Source organism: Jaculus jaculus, chromosome 21, assembly GCF_020740685.1.
Source record: "Jaculus jaculus isolate mJacJac1 chromosome 21, mJacJac1.mat.Y.cur, whole genome shotgun sequence".
NCBI lineage: Eukaryota > Metazoa > Chordata > Mammalia > Rodentia > Dipodidae > Jaculus > Jaculus jaculus.
The window spans coordinates 10,744,190-10,769,606 of record NC_059122.1 but is presented as its reverse complement, the minus strand read 5'-3'; the positions used below and the strand labels follow the sequence as shown (position 1 = coordinate 10,769,606).

The window sequence follows — 25,417 nt, the reverse complement described above, 5'->3', positions numbered from 1 at the left end:
AATGCTGACCACCAAGGTCATAAACTAATTGGCTTAGAAACTATGGGGTGGCACCAACTGACTGGCTAACACCCTGCGGGACTCCTAATATTAGAAAATGATTGGTCTAAGGCACAGGCTTTGTTAGAAACCCTATAAAAACTGTCCTGTTCCTGCATTCGGGGCTCTGCAGTCCTCTACCCCTGTGCGGTGTACGACTGTGGGCCCCAGCGCGCTTGGAATAAAATCCTCTTGCAGTTTGCATCAAGACCGCTTCTCGTGAGTGAGTGATTTGGGGTGTCGCCTTATCCGGGCAGAGCGTGGGGACCCCCTGCAGGGGTTTTTTCCTACACATGCACCACCTTTTCCATCTGGTTTACATGGGTACTGGGGAATTGAGCCTTGAACCGGGGTCCTTAGATTTCACAGGCAAGTGCTTAACCGCCAAGCCATCAAACGAGCATCTTAGCCTCTAAGCCATGTCTATACCCCTCCCATTCTTTTTAGAATTCCCTGAGTTTAATGAAGACACAGCCTTCTGGAACCCACGATAAACACGTCATTGTCCAGTTTGTCCCACGGTGTCAGGTAATGACAGACTCACTGTAGGGAGCTAATGGCGCTGGCTTCCTGCCAGTCTTGAGGTAAACAATTCCTTATTTAGGCAGCGCCTTGGCGCCAACCTCGCTTGAGGTTGCGCATGCGCTTGACGCACCTTGTCCCGAGCCTATCCCGTGGCTCCTGTGGGCGGGTGAGCCTATGGCAGCCAATCAGCAGGCGCCCCGTAGTATTCTGCCCTATAAAAACAGCTACACTCCTGCGCCCCTCGCCCCTCGCCATCAGCTTTCCTGTTAACCAAGAGGCTCTCCAATAAAGTGTGATCAAGAAGGATCTTCGTTTGCTGGTCGTTCTTCTCCTGCTGGTCAGGGGGTTCGCCGCAACTCACTTTCCGCATCTCCAACCCCTGACATCAGCTCCCCTGACCCCACAGCCAGCTAAACTCAGTATCCCACTGTTCTCCTAGGTTTCAGGTTCCCAGAGGGAGGCCCAGTGGACTTTAAGGCTGCAATGGCCTCTCTAAAACAATTTCTGAGTCTTGGCATGCTGAGTTGAGACCACACTGGCCAACAGGGAGCCCCAGTGTTCCAGTCTGGAAGAAAAGACAAGACCGAGTCCAAGGCAGAACTTGGCTTCTCTGAAGTTCAGAGCACTATTTGGGAATAAACTTAAGACCCAGGCCACATCGGGCTCAGTTGCTCTAATTTATGAAAGGGTTTTGTGTGAGCGTTTCACTAGGTGATGGATCCCTGTGGACCAGACTGGCCTGGAACTTGTTGCCCCCTTCAGCCTTGGCTTTTGAGTGGCTGGGATTACAAAACTGCATACAGGGCCAGAGGGATGGCTTAGCAGTGAAGGCGTTTGCCTGCAAATCCAAAGGACCCAGGTTCGATTCCCCAGGACCCACGTAAGCCAGATGCCCAAGAGGGCGCACGGGTCTGGCGTTCGTTCGCAGAGGCTGGAGGTCTTGCCCAATCTCTCTCTCCCCATATTTCTCAGTGAAATAAATAAATAATATAATTTTTAAATGCATGCAGATGGCCTTTTGGAAGTGAGATTGAACACAGACCTTGGCTTGATCCCTTGTTTCACCTTAAAAGGGAGCTGCTGGAAGGACATCCAGAGAAAAAGGAAGAGGGCAGGAAGGAGACACACCTCTGCCCTGCCCAATGCAGCTCCTGATACCTGCATCCAGTTTAACCATGCACCTGTATGGGGGTCTGTAGCAGACAGCCTCAGGGTTGCTGAGATAAACTTCCAGACCAGGCACAGTTATGGAAGTGGGATTTATTGAAGCTTACAGATCCAGGGGAAGTTCCATAATGGCAGAAGAAGCTGGCCTGCCTTCACAGGACCAAACACACACACACACACAGAAAGAGGGGGTAGGGAGAGAGAGAAGCACAAGCCTAAAAGTCAAAAGTCACACACACTGCCCACTTCAGGAACTCCAGCTAGGCACACATTGCGTATCTTTAGATTGGAATCTCCAACCCACCACCACACCTTAAGATTCCAAAGTGACACTGCCTCCAGCCAAGTGGCTGTAGATGTAAACTACAAATTAATGAAACACTGAATATTTTGGAGGCCATCTATTCAAACTACCACAGTGTCTCAACCAGCAAAAGCACCTTCCCAAGTCAGGCTTCCACACTGAATATTATCGTGATAGATAGGCCACAGAGGGCAGAGACACAGATATGTGCAATAAAAAAGCCAGGGAGCTGGATGTTGGTGCTCATATGTATAAACCTCAGTACTTGGAAGGCAGAGGGCAGAAGACGGCCCAGGCTACACAGTGACTTCCAAGTGCACCTTGACTGCAGACGGAGACACAGCTTGCAAAACTAGAGGGCAGGCAGGAGAAACAGGGATGAGGTGGAACAACCAATATACAAAGACACAGTGACAGCCAGAGAACATGGGGGCTTGTGCCTTTTCTGGGTGAGGCTGAGCTCCCCGCCCCATTCCTCTCTCCAAAGTGGCCAAAGGTTCCTTTCCAACCTGTCACTGAGGGAAAAGGTTTCCACCCAGCAGCAGCCCTGCCCCCAGGAAAACCATGCATGCCCCAAGTTTCATGTCGGCAGGGGAATTGTGACCCAGGCCAGCCACCTCTGGTCCCCACATGTGGCCCTTCCAGGTGTGAGAGCAGAGGGTGTCAATCTATCCCCAGACTCCAAGGCCCGGCCTTAAGCTCTCACTGCGGCTTACAGAGCCATCTTACTGAGTCTCTATTGCAAGGCTCAGGGTCCATTGCAGAAGAGGTGGCAGAAAGAATGTAAGAGCCATAGCTGGGCGTGGTGGTGCACGCCTTTTAGTCCCAGCACTCGGGAGGCAGAGGTATGAGGCTCTCCTGAATTCAAGGCCACCCTGAGACTACTTAGTGAATTCCAGGTCAGCCTGGGCTAGAGTGAAACCCTACCTTAAAAAAAAAAAAAAAAAAAAAAAGAATGTAAGAGCCAAAGGAAAGGTAGGACTCCTTACAACGTGCTCCCACCAGACACAAAATGGCCTGGACACCCACGACCTCACAGTGCCTGACACTACCTACACAAGACCCTCATAATAGGAGGAAAAGATGATGGCATCAGAATAAAAGAGAGAATGACTGAGAGGGGGAGGGGATATGATGGAGAGTGGAGTTTCAAAGGGGAAAGCGGAAGGAGGGAAGGTATGGCCAAGGGATATTTTTTTACAATCACGGAAGTTGTTAATAAAAAAAAAAGTTTGAAAAGGAAAAAAAAACAAAGTGTGAAAGAAAGCACTACAGAAATTACAAGACTCGATCTCAACAGGCAAGAGTGTCTGCTGAGGCCCGGCGAGGGGCTGCAAGCTTGTCAGGGGGACCCCCCCCCCCCCCCCGAGAAGAACAAGGGGACCAGGGCAAGTCCCAGGGAAGGAGACAAGCAACCTTAGCTGCTTTCCGCCGCTCCAGGCTTCTGAGTCTCGGCGAGCACGTCGACCCGGGGCGGCGGTCAGGCTTGTCTGCAGCTGAGGGTCACAGGTTCGAGACCGCCCGGCTTCAGGGACGCAGCGACCCTCCTCTCCCCTCCGTTCTCTCCCCTCCCGTCTCCCTCCCCGCTGGCCGCCGCACGGGAAGAGCACCCAGTCCGGCCCGGCCCGCGCCCGGTGGGCCCCCCGCATCCCCGGACGGGCTCCCTGCGCCCCAAGTCCCGGGAGGCCCCCCGCGGGCCCGCGCCAGGCTCCCGGGCACCTCCGCGGTGCCCACGCGGGGCGCCCTGCCCGCCCGCCCTCGCCCTCACCGTGGCCGCCGTCTCGGTGCCGCGTCCCGGCCGCGTCCCGCCCCCGAGTCCCCGCAGGGTGGCGGCGAAGGCTCCGGTGCGGAAGTCCGCGCTCTGCGCGCTCATTGGACGAGCGCGGCAAGCCCCGCCCCCTGGGGCGCTGACGGACAGCTCGTCTGCGGAGCGCCCGGGCCCGGACGCCGGGAGCTTTTGCAAGCTGCAGGGCCGCCTACGTGCTGTGCTTGCAGCGTGTGGGGGCCTCTGAGGCAGGAGCTCAGATGCAACCTGGGCTACGGGAGACCCTGGCTCAGAAAAGTGGAAAAAGGAAAGAAAGAAAGAGAGAGGAAGAAAGAAAGGAAAGAAAGAGAGAGAGAGAGAGAGAAAGGGAGGGAAGGAAGAAAGGGAAGCAAGCAAGCAAATGAAGTAACAGGTAAAACAAATATATTGTAAGGAAAGTGTAAGAGAAAAGCAAAAGAGTGCACCGGATTTGATCTCTACAGACAGAATGTTTATTAGAGAAACAGCTTTCCGCGGGATGAAGGCTGAAGCACTGGCCGCCAGCCTGGGGTGCAAGTTTATAAGGAGGATCCTTTTTTTTTTTTTTTTTAATTTTTATTTATTTATTTGAGAGCGACAGACACAGAGAGAAAGACAGAGTGAGAGAGAGAGAATGGGCGCGCCAGGGCTTCCAGCCTCTGCAAACGAACTCCAGACGCGTGCGCCCCCTTGTGCATCTGGCTAACGTGGGTCCTGGGGAACCGAGCCTCGAACTGGGGTCCTTAGGCTTCACAGGCAAGCGCTTAACCGCTAAGCCATCTCTCCAGCCCTATAAGGAGGATCCTAAGAAAAAGAGACTGCACCAGGTGCAGCAGATAAGGAGCTTGTAGCTGTGTGCGTCCTTGTTCAGAATAGGCTCTTCAGCCAGGAATGTCTAAGGAAGGACGCTCAGAGGGTCCCTGGTCCTTCAAGGGCATCTAGGATAAGGGGAGTGCATCAATCAGGGAAGGTGTCAAACTTAACAAGACCCAATATCTCTGTTGCTTCTTTACTGCCAGTGAGCTTTGAGGGATAGTCATTAACTCTTTAGTTCCTTTTTAGTTTTCAGGGAAGGCCATTAACCCTTCAATAAAATCATTTCCAAATGTATTAGAAGTATTGACAAAGATTATACCCCAAACAGTTGTCAAATTTCCCTGTATTCATAGCGTTGTAGCTTTTAAAAGTACATTTCATGCAGAGTATTAACAGGAGATATCTTAAATCGATGGGTTATATGAAATTTATAGGAACATATACTGGTATTATAAGTCTGACTGACATTTTTCTTAAGTTTCATTTAAAATGTGGAGGTTTTTTGGTTATTTAACATTTTGAGGCTGGACTAAATGTTTCCTTTTTCAGTGAGTAATAACATTGATCAATTTGTTGTAGTCTCTCTTAATAGTCTTATAATAAAAGATGTTTCATGATGGGTTGGGATGGGATGATTGGAGGAACTGGGAAGGATTTTCTTCAATGTTGAAGAGAAAGTACGCATATGTACAAAGGACATAAGAGATCTAAAAAGACCAAATACTGCCTAAAATCCAATTTCTTTTTATAAGGGAAGAAAGGTCAATTTGGGGGCTGGAGAGATGTTTTAGTGGTTAAGGTATTTCCCTGCACAGCCAAAGGACTCAGGTTTTATTCATCAGGATCCTCGTAAACCAGATGCACAAAACAGCACATGCCTCTGGAATTCCATTGCAACGGCTGGATGCTCTGGCGCGCCCATTGTGTCTCTCTCAAATAAGTAAAACTTGTTTTAAAAAATAAGAGCTAATTTTGCCAGGCATGGTGGCGCATGCCTTTAATCCCAGAATTTGGGAGGCAGACATAGGAAGATTGCTATGACACTGAGGCCACCTAGAGACTACATAGTGAATTCCAGGTCAGCCTGGGCTAAAGTGAAACCTTACTTCGAAAAACCACAAAAAAAAAAAAAAAAAAAGCTATACTGTTAGGCCAAACGTAGATTCACACCATGCCTAAAGTTAAGGATTTTTTCAACTGTTCCCAGGCTCTAAAAATTTTTTTTTCTCTTTATTTTTCTCTTTATTTTCTTATTTTTTCTCAATTTTTATTAACATTTTCCATGATTATAAAAAATATCCCATGGAAATATCCTCCCTCCCCCCCTCACTTTCCCCTTTGAACTTCCATTCTCCATCATTCCCCTCCCCATCGCAGACAGCTGAAAGTTTTATACAGGGTCTCAGACTTCACCCCAATTCTGTTCACTTTAGACCCAGGCTCCTTCCTAGACTGGGCGGGGCCCGATGTGGCCATAGGCAGAGAGGTAATTCACATTGTCCAATGGGCGCCGTCCGTCCGCGCCGGAGGGGGCGGGGCTTGCCGCGCTCGTCCAATGAGCGCGCAGAGCGCGGACTTCCGCACCGTGCGGCGGCGCCGGCTCCGCGCTGCTGCAGCGGGTCGGCGTCCCGCGGCGTCGCTGCGCTTCGGGGCCTCGGGCTCCGGGACGCCGCCGGGCCGGGCCGATTCGCCCGGGACGCGGCACCGAGGCGGCGGGCATGGTGAGGACGCGGGCGGGCGGGCGGGCGGCGAGGACCTGGGGCCCGGGGAGGGCGGCGGGCGCCCCGCGTTTGCACCCCGGAGGCGCCCGGGCTGCGGGGGACGCTCGCGCGGTGGCCGGGCCGCCCGGTGGTGGTGGGCGGATGGGCGCGGTGCACCGGGCGCGGGGGCGGCGGGTCGGGAGGTTGCGCAGAGGACGAGGCAGGCACTGCCCGGGCTCAGCAGGAACCGGGGAGGAGTTCACTGCGGCCGGGGCAGAGGCAAAGCTGGTCGACCTGGGACGCAGCCGGGCTGGGGAGCTGGAGCTGCGGCCCCGAAGGAGTGGCTCCCGGGATTTTGAACGGAAAGTGACCACCGGGGAAAGCCAAGCCGGGTGCAGGGCCCGCCGAGAGCAGCGGAGGGGGGAGTTGCGCGCCCAGTAACGGCACTGGCGAGCTCCTGGTGGAGGAAGCATGGAGACTGTGGTGAAGGAACCGGTGGCTTTGGTTCCAGAATATCGGCAAGCAGGGAGGGTTTTCAGAGAGGGGATCTGACTTTTTTTTTTATTGGTTGGCTCACTTACAAGGGAATACCTGTAACAAAAGTACATGAACAGTATGGAGAATGTTTGACAAAATGCAGTTCCTGTGGTCAGCTTAGTCCTTTATTTGGGACGGGCTCCCAGCATGGAGCCTCCAAGGTCAGCAGAGTGGTGACCAAGGTTAAGGAAGATGGATTATCCACATTCTTCAAGAAACCACCTGGTCATGATCCCCTCCTTTTTTAACAATGCCCCAGATCATGGTTCCCTGTCCTGTTATTTCCTAAGTCACATGTCCACTCCAGTGGTGTCACACCCTAGCTGTTCATTATTATTATTATTTGGGTTTTTGAGGTATGGTTTCACTGTAGCCAAGGCTGACCAGGAATTCACTATGTAGTCTCAGTGCGGCTTCGAACTCATGGCAGTCCACCTTCCTCTGCCTCCCAGGTGCTAGGATTAATGGCATGCGCCACCACGTCCTGCTCCCTAGCGTTTTTGTGGGGGGAGGTTCAAGGTAGGGTTCCACTCTGGCCCAGGCTGACCTGGCATTCACTATGGAGTCTCAGGGTGGCCTCGAACTCACACGGATGCTCCTACCTCTGCCTCCTGAGTGCTGGCATTAAAGGCCTGCGCCACCAGGCCCCCCCCCCGCTCCCTAGCTAGTTTTAAATGGTTAATGAAATGATGTCCCCTACAGGAACTTTTCTATTCACCTTATCAAAGGAGTTCTTTTGTAGTCACCGTCTTCCCCCAACTGAACAAGTCCAATAGAGCCCACTCGTGAAAACTCCAGTGGGCTGGGTACTCCCTCCTGAGTCCTCCCCGGCAGCTCACGCCGTTCCTGAATATGAGCTTTCCTCTTTGCCTCCGAGTGCGGCCAGTGGTCTCCATCACTCCTAAACCTTACTTACAATGGGGTACTTTTCCGTTCAGTTACATGGGGAGGGAGACGGGAGAGGAGAGAATGGAGGAGAGAGAAGGTCAGTTCCAGCCCTGAAGCCAGGCGGTCTCGAACATTTGACCCTCAGCTGCACACAAGCCTGACAGCCGCCCAGGTCAACGTGCTCCCCTTGACTCAAACCTGGCGGGAGTGGAAACCAGGCTCCTGAAAAAGCTCACTCCGAGCCGGACACGGATAGCTCTTGCCTGCTTTTCCTGTCTGCCCTCTATTTTTGCAGGCAGTGTCTCCGTCTGCGGTCAAGGTGCACTTGGAAGTCACTGTGTAGCCCGGGCCGTCCTCTGCCCTCTGCTGTCCAAGTAGAGATTTACACATGAGCACCGATGCCCAGCTCCCTGCCTTTCTTATTGCACATGTCTGTCTGTCTGCCCTCTGTGGCCTAGCTCTGTCTCGATAGTATTCAGTGTGGAGGCCTGACTTGGGAAGGTGCTTTTGCTGGTTGAGACCCCCACACAGGTGCATGGCTAACATTGGACACCAATAAAATGTCCAAGTGCCTTTTGTGCTAAAATGAACGCACATAGATGAGTGCACCTTTCCAGTCTCCAGCTCTTGTTGTCTTGGGTTCCTGGAAAGTTTCTCCTTATAGGCGATGGTATCATTTGGCGACGTGGCTGCCACATGTTGTATAGAAAGCTTTTTAAAATATATTGTATTTATTTATTTGAGAGAGAGAGAGAGAGAGAAGAATGGGTGTACCAGGGCCTCCAGCCACTGTCAACGAACTCCAGATGCATGAGCCCTCTTGTGCGGATGCTTACGTGGGTCTTGAGGTATCGAACCTAGGTCCTTTGGCTTTGCCGCCAAACGCCTTAACTGCTAAGCCATCCCTCCAGCCTTGTATATGAAACTTTTTATTATACTGGCTTTACACTGTGCATGGTGATTATGATTGTGCATATTCTTAACATTCTTAACTTCTTATAAACCTAAAAGCCCATCATTCCTTCCCTTCTCTCCAATTTATTAATTTTCCTTAGTTATGTTTAAATAATTGGCATGCAAATTTTTCTTTGCCTTATTAATTTAAATACAAATCCTCTGTGCTGTTGTAATTTTAAAAATTTTATTCCATCAGGTGTTGTTTTATCTATTTTTTTCTGACTACTCTGTCTATATCCACCTGAGAGAAATATCACTCAGTCTTTCTGATTTCATTTTGTCCCCTCTGAGTATCTTGTGTTCAGTGATTTTTTTTTTTTAATTCATGTTTTTGTTTGTTTGTTTCTCAAGGGAGGGTCTCCCTCTAGCCCATGCTGACCTGGAATTCACTATGTCATCTCAGGGTGGCCCTGAAGTCACGGCGATCCTCCAACCTCTGCCTCCTGAACGCTGAGATTAAAGGTGTGCACCACCGTGCTTGGCTCGCTGTTCCATATATATCATGCGGCATAATGTCCCTTGAGCCCAGCGTTGCAGTCAGTGAACACCGTGAGCATGAAGCTTGTCTGAGAAGAGTCTGCACTTCCAGTGGAGCCCATGTCTTGAACTGGAGCGGTGATCTTTATTGAGCATACCTGATCTAGCAAGTTGGTGCTATTTGTGTATCATTTCCCATTTACAGGACAGTGTATGACCAAACCAGAGCTGATCTTCAAGTTGGAGCAGGGATTATCACCATGGAGTGTAACAGAAGGATCAGTTCAGAGGCTTCCAGGTAAGTGAATACATGCTTGGGACAGGAGGACAGTTGGATGAGACCTGATCGGGAATATCATGTTAAGCCCCATTCACAGATTTTATTCCAGTCTAAAGACGGCCTTTGCTGTGAAACACACACCTGTAGGTTTCCATATTTATATCCTCTTAGATTTTGATGAGCACTTCCCCCTCTACCTTTCCTTTCTCAATCTCTTTCTCTGACCTCACTTGGGCCTTTTCACCCCCATTAATCTATTCTTCTACTTACATATATACAAACCATCCTATTAAGTCCCTCATCCATTCCTTTCTATTCCATTTATATCCTCTTTCTGGCTTACTGGCCTGTTACTGAGTTTTATTCCTACTCACATAGAAACCCAGTTATTTGTAGCTAGGATCCACATATGAGAGAGAACATGTGACCTTTGGCTTTCTGGGTCCTGGGTTACCTCACTTGGTATAATCCTTTCCAGATCCATCCATTTTCCTATACATTTCATTATTTTTTACCTCTAAGTAGAACTCCATTGTATAAATGTGCCACATCTTCATTATCCACTCATCAGTTCCATTTCCCAGCTATTGTGAATAGAGCAGCAATAAACATGGTTGAGCAAGTATCTCTAAGGTAGTGAGATGAGTTCTTAGTATATATGCCTAGGAGTGGTATGGCTGGATCACATGGCAAAGTATTTTTAGCTGTCTCAGGAACCTCCACACTGATTTCCACAATGAGTAGACAAGATTGCATCCCCAACAATGGTGTAGAAGGGTTTCTCATTTTCTGCATCATTGCTAGCATTTATGGTCATTTGTTTTCATTTATTTATTTATTTATATTTGGCAGAGAAAGAGGAAGGGAGGGGGAATGGGAGTGTCAGGACCTCCAACCACTGCAAATGAACTCCAGATTTGTGCGCCCCCTTGTGCATCTGGCTAACGTGGGTCCTGGGAAATCGAACCTGGGTCCTTTGGCTTTGCAGCGAGTGCCTTAACCACTAAGGCATCCCTCCAGCCCTCAAAGTAGTTTTAATCTGCATGTCCCTAATGGCTAGGGGTGTAGAACATTTTTTTAGATGCTTGTATGTCATTTGTATTTCTTGTTTTGAGAATTCTATTTATTTCCATAGCCCACTTTTTTTGTTTATTTTTATTTATTTATTTGAGAGCGACAGACAGAAAGACAGAAAGAGGCAAATATATATAGAGAATGGGCACGCCAGGGCCTCCAGCCACTGCAAATGAACTCTGGACGGTGCGCCCCCTTGTGCATCTGGCTAACGTGGGTCCTGGGGAGTCGAGCCTCGAACCGGAGTCCTTGGGCTTCACAGGCAAGCGCTTAACCGCTAAGCCATCTCTCCAGCCCTCCATAGCCCCCCCCTTTTTTTTTTTACATTAAGCACAATACAGCAATTTATTTAGATGCTTTAAATGAATACAAAGGGAAATAAAGATTACAAAATTATACATATTGCAACGTGTGTCATATGTTAGATGGTATAAATGAATACACCAGGGAGGTACTCAACTAATGGTAAAACTAAATATCCAAATGCAGCGCTCCACTGTCCATAGCCCATTTTTAATTGGGTTGTTTGAATTCTTATTATGTAGTTTTTTGAGTTCTTTGTCTATCCTAGATATTAATCCTTTGTCAGGTGTATAGCTGGCAAAGATTTTTTCCCATTCTGTAGGTTGCCTCTTTGCTCAATTCAGTGTCCTTTGCCATACAAAAGCTTTGCAATTTCTTTTTTTTTTTTAATTTATTTTTATTTTTATTTATTTGTTTGAGAGCAACAGCCAGAGAGAGAGAGATAGATAGAGAGAGAATGGGCGTGCCAGGGCTTCCAGCCACTGCAAACGAACTCCAGATGCATGCGCCCCCTTGTGCATCTGGCTAACGTGGGTCCTGGGGAATCGAGCCTCGAACCGGGGTCCTTAGTCTTCAGGGGCAAGTGCTTAACCGCTAAGCCATCTCTCCAGCCCAAGCTTTGCAATTTCATGAGTCTTTTAGAAAGTCTTTGCCAAGACCAATATGTTGAAGGGTTTCCCCTAGTTTTTCCTCTAGCAGTTTCAGAATTTTTGGTCTGATATTAAGTAAGGTCTTTGATCCAGTTGGACTTAATTCTTGTGCATGGAGAGAGATAAGGATGTATTTTCATCCTTCTACATATACATATCCAATTTTCCAAGCACCATTTGTTGAAGAGGCTGTCTTTTCTCCAATGAATATGTTGGCATTTTTGTCAAAGATCAGTTGGCTGTAGCTACCTGGACTTAACATCTGAGTCCTCTATTCTGTCCCATTGATCTACATGTCTGCTTTTGTGCCAGTACCATGCTGTTTTTGTTACTATGGCTCTGTAGTACAGGTTAAAATCAGGTATGGTTTTATCACCAGCCTTACTTTTGTTGCTCAAAATTGTTTTAGATATTTGAAGTATTTTGTGCTTCTAACTGAGTTTTTGGATTGTTTTTTGATGCCATGGGAATTTTGAAGGGGATTGCCTTAAATGTGTAAATTCCTTTTGGTGACATTGCAATTTTCTTTTTTTTTTTTTTCGAGGTAGGGTCTCACTCTAGCCCAGGCTGACCTGGAATTCACTATGGGTTCTCAGGGTGGCCTCGAATTCGTGGCAATCCTCCTACCTCTGCCTCCCGAGTGCTGGGATTAAAAGCATGCGCCACCACGCCTGGTTTTGCAATTTTCATAATATTGATTCTTCCAGTCCAAGAACAAGGGACATTTTTCCATATCCTAGTATCTTCTGGAATTTCTGTTTTGAGTGTTTAAAAGTTTTCATTGTAGAGATCCTTCTCCTCCTTGGTTAGGTTTTTTCTAAGGTACTTATTATTAATTATTGATGCAGTTGTGAATGGGAGTGATTCTCTGGTTTTATCCTCTGTGTATTTGTTGTTAGCCTATATAAAGGCTATTGATTTCGGTGTTATGTGGTATTATGCTACATGGCTATAGGTGTTTATCAGCTCTAACAGTTTGCTGGTAGAGTCTTTAGGGTCCTTTATGTATAGAATCATGTCATCTGCAAATAATGATAACTTGATCTCTTCCTTTCCAATATGTGTCCGTTTTATGTGTGTCTCTTGCCTTATTGCTATGGCTAAAACTTCCAGTACTATATTAAATAAAAGTGGGGACAGTGGACACCCTTGTTTTGTTCCTGATTTTAGTGGAAAAGCTTCAAGATTTTCTCTATTTAGTATTCTGTTGGCTGTAGGTTTGTCATAAATAGCCTTTATTATGTTGAGATGTGTTCCTTCTGTTCCCAGTCTCTGTGGGACTTTTATCTTGAAGGGATGTTAGATTTTGTCAAATGTTTTTTCTGCATCTAATGAGATGATCATGTGATTTTTGTCCTTCAGTCCATTTATATAACATATTACATTTATCAGTTTATGTATGTTGAACTATCCCTGCATCTCTCGAATAAAGCCAACTTGGTCAGGGTGAATGATCTTTCTGATACATTTTTGTATTCTGTTTGCCATATTTTGCTGACAATTTTTGCATCTATGTTCATGAGGTAGATTGATCTGTAATTTTCTTTTTTTGTTCTGTCTTTGTCTGGTTTTGGTATCAGGGTGATGCTGGCTTTTTATAAGGAGTTTGGTAGGATTACTTCTTTTTCTATTTTATGGAAAAGTTTGGAAGCATTGGTGTTAGCTCTTCCATGAAGGTTTGGCAAAATTCACCAGTGGACCTGGAATTTTATAGTTGGGAGATTTTTTTTTTTTCAATTTTTGAGGTAGAGTCTCATTTTGGTCAAGGATGACCTGGAATTCACTATGTAGTGTCAGAGTGGCCTCGAACTCATGGCGATCCTCCTGCCTCTGCCTCCCCAGTACTGGGATTAAAGGTGTGCATCACCTCGCCCAGCTAGTTGGTAGATTTTTGATAACTGCTTGGATCTCTTTACTTATTAAGGTCTATTTAAGTGGTTTATCTTAACTTGATTTAATTTAGGTAAGTCATATAAATCAAGGGAATCATCTACTTCTTTCACATTTTCAAAGTTAGTGGAGCATATTCTTATACTTTGTCCCTATGATTTTTTAAATTTCTCTGATATCTGTTGTGAGGGCCCATTTTTCCTCTAATTTTATTAATTCGTGTCTCTTCTTTTTTCTTTTGGTCAGATTTGTTAAGGGTTTATCTATCTTGTTTATCCTTTCAAAGAATGAATTCCTTGTTTTATTGATTCCTTGGATTGTTCTTTGGGTTTCTATTTCATTAATTTTTACCCGATTCTTTATTGTTTCCTCCCATCTACTCATTTTCAATTTACCTAGTTCTTCTTTTTCCAAGGCCTTAAGGTCAAGCATTAAGTTGTTTACTTGTGACCTTTGTAATTTCTTTATATAGGCACTTAAAGCTATAAATTTCCCTCTTGGGACTACCTTCATTGTGTCCCAAAGGTATATTGTGTTCTCAATATCATTCGACTCTTAAGAATTTTTTGATTTCCTTCTTGATTTCATCAGTGACCCATTCATTCATTTAGTAGAGTATTGTTTAGTTTCCATGATTTTGTGTATGCTCTCTAGCTTTTCTTGTTATTGATTTGTAGTTTGATCCCATTGTCATGAGATAGAGTACAAGGAATTATTTCAATTTTCTTGCATTTGGTAAGTTTTACTTTGTGTCCTAATATGTGGTCAGATTTTAGAGAATGTTCCATGTGCTGCTAAAAAGGGTGCTGTAGCATTTGAATGAAATGTCCTGTATATATCTGTTAGGTCCATTTCTTCTATGACCTCATTTAATCCAGATGCCTCTGTTTGTTTTCTTTTTTTCTGGGATGACCTGTCACTTGATTCAACTGGGGTGTTGAAGTCACCCAGTACAACTGTGTTTGGTGTTATCTGTGACCTTAGTTCTAATAGTGTTTGTTTGATGAAATTAGTAGCCCCCATGTTAGGTGCATATATGTTTAGGATTGTAAAGTCCTCCTGTTGGAGTGTTCCTTTAATCAATATAAAGTGACCTTCCTTTTCTTTCCTAAGTAATGTTGGTCTGAAATTTACGCTGTCATATATAAGATTGCAACCCCTGCTTTGTTTTCTAGGCCCATTTGCTTGAAACACCGTTTTCCAGCCTTTCACCCTAAGATAGTATCCATCCTTTTTAGAATTTGAGTTTCTTGGAGGCAACAAGCTGCAGAATCCTGCTTTTTAACCATCTGAAAGCCTGTTTCTTTTGGTTGGGGCATTGAGGCCTTTGATATTAAGAGTTCTTATTGAAAGATGTGTATTTATTTTTGCCATTTTTCTTGTTTTGTAGGTCTTCTGGTTTTACCTTTGCTGTCTTGTATTAACTAGAATTTGAGTATGGTTTGTTTTTCCCAGGTTTCTTATATGTGTGCTTTTCTTTCTCTTCAGTGTGGAGGATGATTTCAAGTATTTTTTGTAGACGTGGTTTTGTGTTAAATATTCTTTTAGCCTGCTTTTTATTGTGGAATGTCCTTATTTCTCCATCTATTTGAATAGATAGCTTTGCAGGATATAGCAACCTTGATTGCCAGTACTTAATTTCAGAACATGGAATACATCATTCTAAGCCCTTCTGGGGCTTGTGTTGAGTAATATGCTGTTTTCCTGATGGACTTGCCTTTGTATGAGACACATTTTCTTTCTAACTGCTTTCAATATATTTTCTTTGGTTTGTATGTTTGGTAGTTTAATTATAATATGATAAAGGGAGGTTTTTCCACATTTTGTCTGGTGCTTTAAAGGCTTCCTGTATCTGCACTGGCATCTCTTTCTAAATTTGGGGGAACTTTTCTTCTATGGTTTTGTTGAAAATGCCTACTGTGCCTTTTCCTTCTACTATACCCCGAATTCTTATGTTTGATCTTTTCATACTGTCCTTAATATCTTGAAATTCCCATTCATATCTTCCTATTAGTTTGTCTTTCTCTTTGTTAGACTATATTAGATCTGCCACCTGGTCTTATGCCGTTCTCTCCTTGATCCAGTTAACTGGTGAGATTTTTCTACAGAGTTTTTTATCTGATTGACTGTTTTTCATTGCTAGTATTTCTGACTAGTTTTTATTTTTAAATATATTTTATTTACTTATTTGTCTGAGAGAAAGAGCCAGAGAGAGAGAGAGAACAGGCATACCAGGGCCTTCAGCCACTGTAAGCGAACTCCAGATGCATGTGCACCCTTGTGCATCTCGCTTACGTAGGTCCTGGAGAGTCGAACCCGGATCTCTTGGCTTTGCAGGCAAATGCCTAAACAACTAAGCCATATCTCCAGCCCTGACTAGTTTTTCTTTATCATTTCTGTTTCCTTATTCATGTCTTGTATTGACCTCCTTATTTCATTAAATTAGTTTTCTGTGTCTTCTTTGATTCCTTTGATTTCCTTGAGCATATTTATAATTATTCTTTTGAAATCTTTCTCAGACATTTCCTTTAAATCTGTCTCACTGGAGGCCTGTACAATTGAGAAACTGTACACATATAAGAAACCTGGGAAAACTTCCTTGAAAAGCCACTAGTCACTGTGCGTCAGAATACCTGTACATGTTGAAAGCCATGAATATAATAAAGGTTGCTGGAATTCACCGCTTACTGTGCATCAAAAGAACTCTTACAGATGGCAGTCCATATGATATGAACGTTATCAATACGGTGGAGCTTTCCCCATGCACTATGCATGACATAACTTGACCAGGTAAGACCATACAGCTGTAATGAATGTTGAAAATTTCCCTATAAAATCACAACTCACTGTGCTTCAGAATTTATAGAGGTGAAATGCCATGTGCATATGGTCAGTGTTTTTCACATAAGTTACGCCTCTGCCTTAGATGCCTGAACAGCAAAAAGCTATATAATGGCCATGGATCTGGCAAAGTGTTCTTTCCAAGTCACAGCTCATATTGTGTCAGACAAATTGTACCGATGAAAAGGCGTGGGAACTTCTGTGAGCCTGAGCCCTAGCCTTGACTTGGTAGGTAACCCTGGGTGTGTGTGTGGGGGGGGAACTGCCTGGATCTGAGCCTTGGTCACTCACTGAGGATGATGTCCTTGCCTATCTATACCTGTGCTCATGGGCCAATGACCCCAAATGGCCACCCCCAGACAATCCCAGTCTGGACCTGTGAGTATGGGGCAAAACACTGGATAATGTGCTCTGGTCCATGAACTCAGCACCAGCCTGAGCTCCAGACACGGTCCTGTCCTTGGAACCCTGTCCCTGTGGCCAGGCATGTTCCTCAAGGTTCAGTTCCTTTTTGGTACAGTGAGCTATGTGATTGTTCCAATTGCATAGAAGTATTGTGACGTCACTGGGTCTTTATGGTGTCAGAGTAGAATTGTGCATCCCAGGCAGACATTATGATATCACAATAGAGCCTCATGACAGAAGACAATGGTATTCCCACAGTATTGACAAGTGATAATGCATAGTCCGTGGCATGGGACTTCCTGTGCGCTGCATAGTACCAGGTGGGTATCCATTTGCTGGCCCCATGGGAAATAAAGCCGGCTTTGCCAAACAAGACACTTGTACACTGAAGTCCCCTTCACAAAAGAGTCTGCATTCCTCGTGTTGTGATGCAGACCAGGAGGACCAGTCTCAATCATTGTATCTAAAACAATTGCAGCTGAACTTTCTTCAGCTGAACTGAAGTTTGGACCCCACATTTCAATTCTCTTTCTGTCATATTCCTTCGTTCACACCAGTCAGTTCACTTACATGCAATGCAACCATGCAAGCATTCTGAGGGCACAGGCGTAACAAGCTTCTCTCTCAGACTGCTTCTGGCCCAGTCCAGGCAAAGCCCTTTCTCATCCTCATAAGCCAAACCTCTGAGTTCATAGTTCTTACTGTACTCACGTCTTCAAACTATGAACAGAATAGTCTATCAAGTTTTCCTTACAGCACTGCATGAAACTCTTAGGCCATGATTTCAAATTCTTCCACATTCCTTCCTCAAAATACAGCTCCGAAAGACCAAGAGCCACACAGTTCTTTTTCTGGGAGCAACAATCCAGGACTCTGGTACCAGTTTTACTGTTACAGTCATCTTTGTGTTGCTGGCCGAAGAACAGCTTATGGGAGGAAAAGATTTACTGTGGGAAGCTACATGCTGGCAGTGGGAAATGATGGCATGGCCAGAGCACAGGCATTATCTCCTTTTAGCCAATGGTAGGTGGTAGAGAGTGTGCCAAACACTGGTCAGGGGCTGCCGGCTATGTCACTCATAAGCCCACCCCCAAAAATACATCACCTCCAAGGAGATTCCAGTTGAGCTGAGGTCAGAGGACCACCATGAGTTTGAGGCCTGGACGTAAAGAACGAGACCCAGGTCAGCATGCTCTAGAGTAAAACACTACCTTGAAAATAAACCAAACTAGCTGGCGTGGTGGTGCATGCTTTTAATCCCTGCTCTTGGGAGGCAGAGGTAGGAGGATCTCTGTGAGTTCGAGGCCACCCTGAGATGACATAGTGAATTCCAGGTCAGCCTAGACTAGAGTGAGACCCTACCTCAAAAAACAAAAACAACGAAAATACTAAGAAAAGAAAAGAGGATTAAATATTAGCCTAAGATATAAGAGAAGAGCAATAAACAAAGTAAATACAAATCACAAGTAGAACTAGAAGAGTGTTTGTATTTGTAGGCCAAATGGCTACATAGAGAAAAAGATTCTAAACGAGGAAAGCAGCCAGGTGTAGTGATGCACAGTGTTACCCCAACACTTGGGAGTCTGAGGTAGGAGAAGCATTGTGAGCTTGAGGCCATCAAAATTACAATGACATTCCTCACAGAAATTGAAAAAAAAAACAATCCTAAAACACACACACCAAAAAAACTCAAATAGCCAAAATAATTTTGAGCAATGAAAATAAGGCTGGCAGTATCACCATATTGAATTTTAAGCTATAATATCAAGCCATAGTAACAAAAACAGCATTTTACTGGCACAAATAACAGACACATAGAACAGTGGAACAGAATAGAGGGCCCAGACATTAATCCAGACTGCTATAGTCACCTGATTTTTTGATAAAAATGTCAAAAACATTCCTTGGAGAATAGATAGCTTCTTCAAGAAGTGGTTCTGGGAAAACTGGATTTCTATATGTAGAAGGATGAAAAATAGATCCTTGTCTCTTTCCATGCACAAGAATCAAGTCCAAATGGATAAGGGGGCTTACTATCAGACCTGAAACTCTGAAACTGTCAGAGAAAAAATTAGGGGAAACCCTTCAACATATTGGAATAAGCAATGACTTTCTGAATATAACCCCAGTTGCTCAGGAAATAAAACCACTGGGATCTCATGGAATTACAAAGCTTTTGCCAGGCACGGTGGCGCATACCTTTAATCCCAGCACTCGGGAGGCAGAGGTAGGAGGATCACCATGAGTTTGAGGCCACCCTGAGACTCCATAGTAAGTTCCAGGTCAGCCTGGGCTAGAGTGAGACCCTACCTTAAAAAAAAAAAAAAAAAAAAAAAAAAAAAAAAAACAAAGCTTTTGTACAGAAAAGGATACTGTGAATACAGTAAAGAGACAACCTATAGAGTGGGAGAAAATCTTTGCCAGCTATATATCTGATGGAGGATTAATATCCAAAATAGATAAATGTATAAAACAGTCCATCTAAATAGAGAAATAAAGACATTCCATAACAAAAACATTAAACTGGCAGAAAATACTAGAAAGTAATCTCCATGCAGAACAGAAAGAAAAACACACACATAAGGAACTAGGAAAAAATAAACAATACTTAAACGATAGTTAAAAGAGTAAAGGGAAAGCCGGAAGAACTACCAAAGAAGAAGAATGGCAAGAATAAACACACACTTCCAATGATAACTCGTTATATTGAGCACTGACTGACAGCAGCAGGAAACGGGCAAAGATGCCTCAAGCTCAACATTTTAGGGCTGTTTAACTGCCATATTTGTGAGGCCGAGGAAGGACCATGTGGGCTATGTGAGACACTGTCTCAGAAAATAAAAATAAATAAGTAAAGAAAGAAATTATAGCAAAACAAATATAAAAAGTAAAATTGGGGGGGGGGGGCTGGAGAGATGGCTTAGCAGTCAAGGCATTTGCCAGCAAGGCCAAAGGACATCGGTTCGATTCCCCAGGACCCATGTAAGCCAGATGCACAAGGTGGTGCATGTGTCTAGAGTTCGTTTGCAGTGCCTGGAGGCCCTAGTACGCCCATTCTCTGTCCCTCTCTCTCTCTCTCACTCTCTCTTCCCCCTTTCCCTCTCTCAAATAAATAAATAAAAATACTTTTTAAAAAAGTAAAATTTTTTTTGAGCTAAGCACAACAGACTGGCTTTTTTCGTGACACACACACACACACACACACACACACACACACACACACACAGAGTTGGAGGACTGGCACACCAGGGTTTGCTTCAGCAGCACATATAGAAGTACTCAAAATGTTTACACACACATTCGTAACATGTGACTAAGTAAATACATGCATAAGTAAACATTCTTTTTAAATTTTATTTTATACTTATTTATTTATTTATTTGACAGAGAAAGAGGGGGAGAGAGAGAGAGAGAGAGAGAGAGAGAATGGGCATGCAAGGGCCTTCAGCCTCTGCAAATGAACTCCAGATGTGTGCGCCCCCTTGTGCATCTGGCTAACGTGGGTCCTGGGGAATTGAACCTGGGTCCTTTGGCTTTGTAGGCAAACACCTTAACAGCTAAGCCATCCCTCCAGCCCATAATTAAACATTCTAAGGTAAGATGAGCTTACATCACAGATAAGGCCTCCAGAGAGATATGCATTGACATTTTCTACAAATAAAAAGGATGGATTTAATCTAGGCAAGGTGGCTGAGGCCTTTAAGGATTCAGTAGAATATATAGAACTGCTGTCATTTTGTCAGTCTGGACTAGAGGGAGACCCTGACTCAACGATTAAAATAAATGCTTAACTCATGTACCTCCAAAACCTTTTTTTTTTTTTTGTCTCACTGTAGCCCAGGCTGACCTGGAATTCACTATGGAGTCTCAGGAAGGCCTCAGACTCACAGCGTTCCACCTACCTCTGCCTCCCGAGTGCTGGGATCAAAGGCAAAAGCTATATTTTATCAAAGCCACCACACATGCTGACAGATTATGTCAGCATACTTTCATTTTTATGTCCCAGCTACAGAGCTAGGAGAAAGTGGGTTTGTTTCTTTTTTTACTGGCATTGTGGATCTTTGTCTGTCTCTAAAGTACCACTTTTGGAGAAACTGCAGCCTACAGGTAAACAGAGGTTAACCGCTTCTTCCAAAGCTGACACCAGTAATAACATCAGAGCCTTGCCTCCTTGTTAGAAGGAATTTCCAGCACCCCCTCCTCCACAAGATCTACTATCTCTGAAACTTGGGGTAAATATGAAGGAGCCATTTCCACAAGGCCTCCAGATGACTGAGTCTCTCAGTCATTAATGGTTCAATCAAGCACCATCAAAACCCCAGGTATGGTGAGCTCTGCACACCGTCCACAGGGGTGACTGTAGCCTGTCAGGTATTCAGCAATAGGGTCTTACCATTTAGTTCACATTGGTAACCAAGTTCTTTGGCAATGGTCACATTTTAAAATATTGTTTACTTACTTGAGTGGACTACAGAGAATGCCAGGTCCTCTGGCTGCTGCAAATAAACCCCGTATGCATGCATCACGTTTTGCATCCTGCATCGTGTGAGTACTGGAGAATTGAACCCAGGACATCAGGCTTTGCAAGCAAGTGCCTTTAGCTGCTAAGCCTCCTCCCCCACCATAATTTTTAAGTGGAAAAAAAAAAGTAGTGTTTGAGCAATAGCATTGTCTTCAGAAATGGAAGTGCATTCAGTCAGGGATCCACTGGAAAGAACAAAGAGCTGGCACTCAGCGTTCCAGCTGTTTAGGACTCAGCGTAATCATCAACATAACATGACATTTTTAGGCTGTAAAATATGTCCTCCAGAGTCTGGCATGGTGGCTCATTCCTTAAAACCCAGCACTCTGGAGGCTGAGGTAAGAGGATTGCTGTGAGCCCACGGCCAGCTTAAGCTTCAGAGAAAGATTCAGGACAGCCCAGGATAGCGGAAAACACAACTTGAATATAAAAAAATAAATCTTTCCTCCAAAAGCCATACATCTATCTTACCAATAACTGTCCAGTGTGGTTGGTCACCAGAGTTGGAAAACTGCTGCTGGTATTTACTGGGTAAAGGTCAGGAATGCTGGTCAACCTCTTCTCTGCACCTGAACACTCCCTACATAAGGCACTATCTGGCCCAAAATGTGGGTAGCACTTTGGTTTAGAAGAGCTGAGCTCAGCAACTTCACTCTGGGACTAGGTGATTGAAGTTTCATATATACACAAAAAGCACTGCCTTTGACTGCAAAGAGCTGTGTTTTCCAACCTGCACCATTCTTTTTAGATGTTACATATAATTTTTTGTTTGTTTATTGAGGTAGAGTCTTCCCTCTAGCCCAGGCTGACCTGGAATTCACTGTGTAGCCTGAGGGTGGCCTTGAACTCATGGTGATCTGCCTCCCAAGTGCAGGGATTAAAAGCATGTGCTACCATGCCTGGCCATATAAACTATTTTAATAAATGCATACTTATTTGTGTGTGTTTGCATGTCATTGACTCATCCTGTTATGACGAAGGCCACTATGTCCAGAATCACATGGTGTTGCACTCAGGTTCTTATTGCTGACAAAAATCACCTGACCAACAGCAGCTTTTGAGAAAGTTTATTTTGGCTTACAGGCTCAAGTGGAAGCTCCATGATGACAGGGGAAATAGATGGTATGAGCAGAGGGTGGACATCACCCCCTGGCCAACATCAGGTGGACTATAGAAACAGGGGAGTGTGCCAAACAGTGGCAAGGGGACACTGGCTATGACACCCATAAGCCCGCCCCTAACGATACACCGCCTCCAGGAGTTGTTAATTCCCAATTCTCCCATCAGCTGGGAAGCTCGCATTCAGAACACGTACGTTTATGGGGGACACCTGAATCAATCCACCACACAGGGATACTGGGAAATTGAACCCTTCACAGCCACCTATGCAAGCAAGCACCTATAGCCATTGACCCGTCTCTCCAGCCCTTAAACTTTCTCATTTCTTTTTTCAGACAGCATCTCGTTCCATATCCAGACTGTCCCGAACTAACTGTATCCAAGGCTAGCCTTGAACTCACGACAGTATACCCCCTCAGCCTTCTGAAGGTATACAGGCATGAGCCACCACACTCAGCTAGACACTTGGTTTTCTTCAGACAGGATCTCCATGTCATATAGCCCCACACTGGCCTTGAATTTGCTATGTGGCTGAAGCTGGACTTGAATAGCCAACATACCTGCCTTCACCTCCCAAGTGCTGGGATTATAGGCACGAGTATGGATTTAATCTCTAGGTCTATTAATACTGATATACTTCTAGTGTCTCAAGAAAGTTCAAATTGGCTCTGAATGTCATATATGAGTGAGGACAAGTTCAAGGTCTTGAAACTTACTGACGGCTTAGTTACGGGATGACATGAGTGTACCATCCTTCCAGGCCTTAGGCAGTGCCAGCGGTGAGACTCTGGGCCTTGTATGTGCCAGGCAAGCGCTCTACTGACTGACACCATCCGCCCATTTTTGTAGTTGGCAATCGATGTTAACGTAGAGAATTTAAGCTTTTGTGCACACACCAATATTAGTGCTTTGTACTGTATCTTCACAGGGCTGAGCAAAAAAAGAAAAAAAGAAAAGAAAGAAAATACATATTTAGTAAGCAGAGTAGGTGAAAGGAAAATAGCTTTTTTTCTGAAAACTAGAGGGAACTGAAGAGTTGATAACTATCCCTAAGGCTGGAAGACCATAGAAGAAACATCACAGGAGTTCACCCCAGTTCACCTGATTGATGCGCTCCCCTTAGCTCAGATGGCCTTGAAGGACCAGGGACCTTCTGAGCGTCCTCCCTTAGACATTCCTGGCTGAAGAGCCTATTGTGAACAAGAACACACACAGCTACAAGCTCCTCGTCTGCTGCACCTGGCACAGTCTCTTTTTCTTAGGATCCTCCTTGAAAACTTGCACCCCAGCCTGGCCCAGTGCTTCGGCCTTCATCCCGCGGGAAAACTGTTGCCCTTCTCTGTGCCCATCAATAAACTATCTGTAGAGATCAAGTCCAATGTCCTCTTTTTCTTTTCTCTTGCACTTTCCTTACAGTCAGAAGTAAAAGAGGTTCTTAACTTGTGCTTAACATTACAAACTTTCAGTTGACTTCTGAGATGGTGAACACGTGTATAGATATCCCTAAGTAAGTAAGGCTTCAATGTGATAGCCTGACCCTGCATTTAGAAACCACATGGTTAAAAACTGCTCGGTAAAAATTTCCAAATCACGTCATGTTTAAAAACATGTTAGTAACTGTACTTGACATTTTCTCTTTTGCTTAGTTTTTAAACAAGTAAGATGCCATTTGTTTTGGTTTCCTTATTATGTGTGATTAAATGACAGTGAGCTTTCCTCACCCAAACGATCCAACAGGTTTCTCCTGACGTTTTTGTTTGCATTTAGATTTATTTCAAGGTGGGCTTTTTTTTTTTTTTTGTCTTTGAAAGTCAGATTTAACTAAAGCCTACAGTGAGCTGAAATTTTATGTGCACAGGGCATAATCTATTACAATGATACCATACATCAAATTACTAAGTTTTGTTACAGTTCAGCTTCAATTTACATAGAGGATTATTGATGAAGACAATTCTCCCTCAGGTGGTGGCTCATAATTGGCCAGGCATTTTGAAAGATTGTAATGTCCTGTTACTAATCAGGCAGAGAGTTCCAGGCCAGCCTTCCTGGACACCAAAACACAAGTCTGCCTCAGTTACTCAAAATTGTTTCCAGATGTGTTAGAGGTATTGACAAAGGTTATCCCAAAACAGTTGTCATGTTTTCCCTGTATTCATAGGCTTATAACTTTTAAAAGTGTATACCTTGGAGTTTATTAATAGGAGTCATCTCAAATCAATGGGTTATATAAAATTTATAGGAGCCAGGTGTGGAGGCGCAAGCCTTTAATCCCAGCACTCGGAGGCAGAGGTAGGATGGCCGTGAGTTCAAGGCCGCCCTGAGACTACAGAGTTAATTCCAGGTCAGCCTGGACCAGAGTGAGACCCTACCTCGAAAAACAAAAACAAACAAAAAATTTTTATAGGAACGTATACTGGTATTATAAATCAAGTCTGGCTGTCATTTTGCTTAAATTTCATTTAAAATGTGGAGATTTTTTTTTTTGGTTATTTAACCCTTTCAGGCTAGACTACATGCTCCTTTGTCAGTACTAAGATTAATCAATTTGACGTGGTCTTTCTTAACAGTCTTATAAAAGAGATGGTTACTGAAGGGTTGAGATGAGATGACTGAAAAAAACTGGGAAGAGATCTTCCAGTGCTGGACATAAAGAAAGTGCACATATGTAGAAAGGATATAAGAGATGCAAAAATACCAAGTGTTGCTTAAAATTTAATATCCTTTTATAAGGAACAAAAAGGTAATTTGGGGGCTGGAGGGAGAGGCTTAGCGGTGAAGGCGTTTTGCCTGCAAAGCCAAAGGACCCAGGTTCGATTCCTCAGGATCCAGTAAACCAGATGCACAAAAGGTGGCATATTGCTTCTGGAGTGGCACGATGCCCTGGCGCGCCCATTCTCTTTCCCTCTCTCTCTCTGCACCCCACCCCCTCCAACATCCACACCCTCTCGCAGACTCACTGTTAAAAAAAAAAAATTTTTTTTTTAAATTTATTTTTTGGGGGGGATAAGCACAGATAAACACCATGCCTAAAGTTCAGAATTTGTTGCAGCTGTCCGCAGCCTCCTAAGGATGCTCCTCCGGTCTCCTGCAGACCTCACCTGGATGCAGTTGACAGCAGGCGCACGTGACGCCCCGGCCCG

General features: G+C 44.8%; 1 protein-coding gene and 1 long non-coding RNA gene across 10 annotated transcripts in view; one reads left to right on the top strand and one right to left on the bottom strand.

Annotated features, from left to right (window-relative positions):
* LOC101602677 (zinc finger protein 84-like) overlaps window positions 1–3,848 on the bottom strand; it is a 36,033-nt gene extending 32,185 nt beyond the window's left edge. For all 8 annotated transcript variants that reach the window (XM_045139132.1, XM_045139138.1, XM_045139134.1 and 5 more), the window contains exon 1: window positions 3,804–3,848. The gene's annotated coding sequence lies outside the window, so the exon portion shown is untranslated. The remainder of the gene's footprint in view (window positions 1–3,803) is intronic.
* Window positions 3,849–9,203: 5,355 nt separating this feature from the next.
* LOC123456352 lies at window positions 9,204–22,293 on the top strand. 2 transcript variants are annotated; one of them, XR_006634485.1, is made up of 3 exons: window positions 9,204–9,491; window positions 15,910–16,180; window positions 22,242–22,293. It is a non-coding gene; the product is annotated as an uncharacterized LOC123456352 (long non-coding RNA). The 2 variants fall into 2 exon arrangements; XR_006634484.1 differs by lacking the exon at window positions 22,242–22,293 and adding an exon at window positions 16,317–16,446.
* The last annotated feature ends 3,124 nt before the right edge of the window (window positions 22,294–25,417 follow it).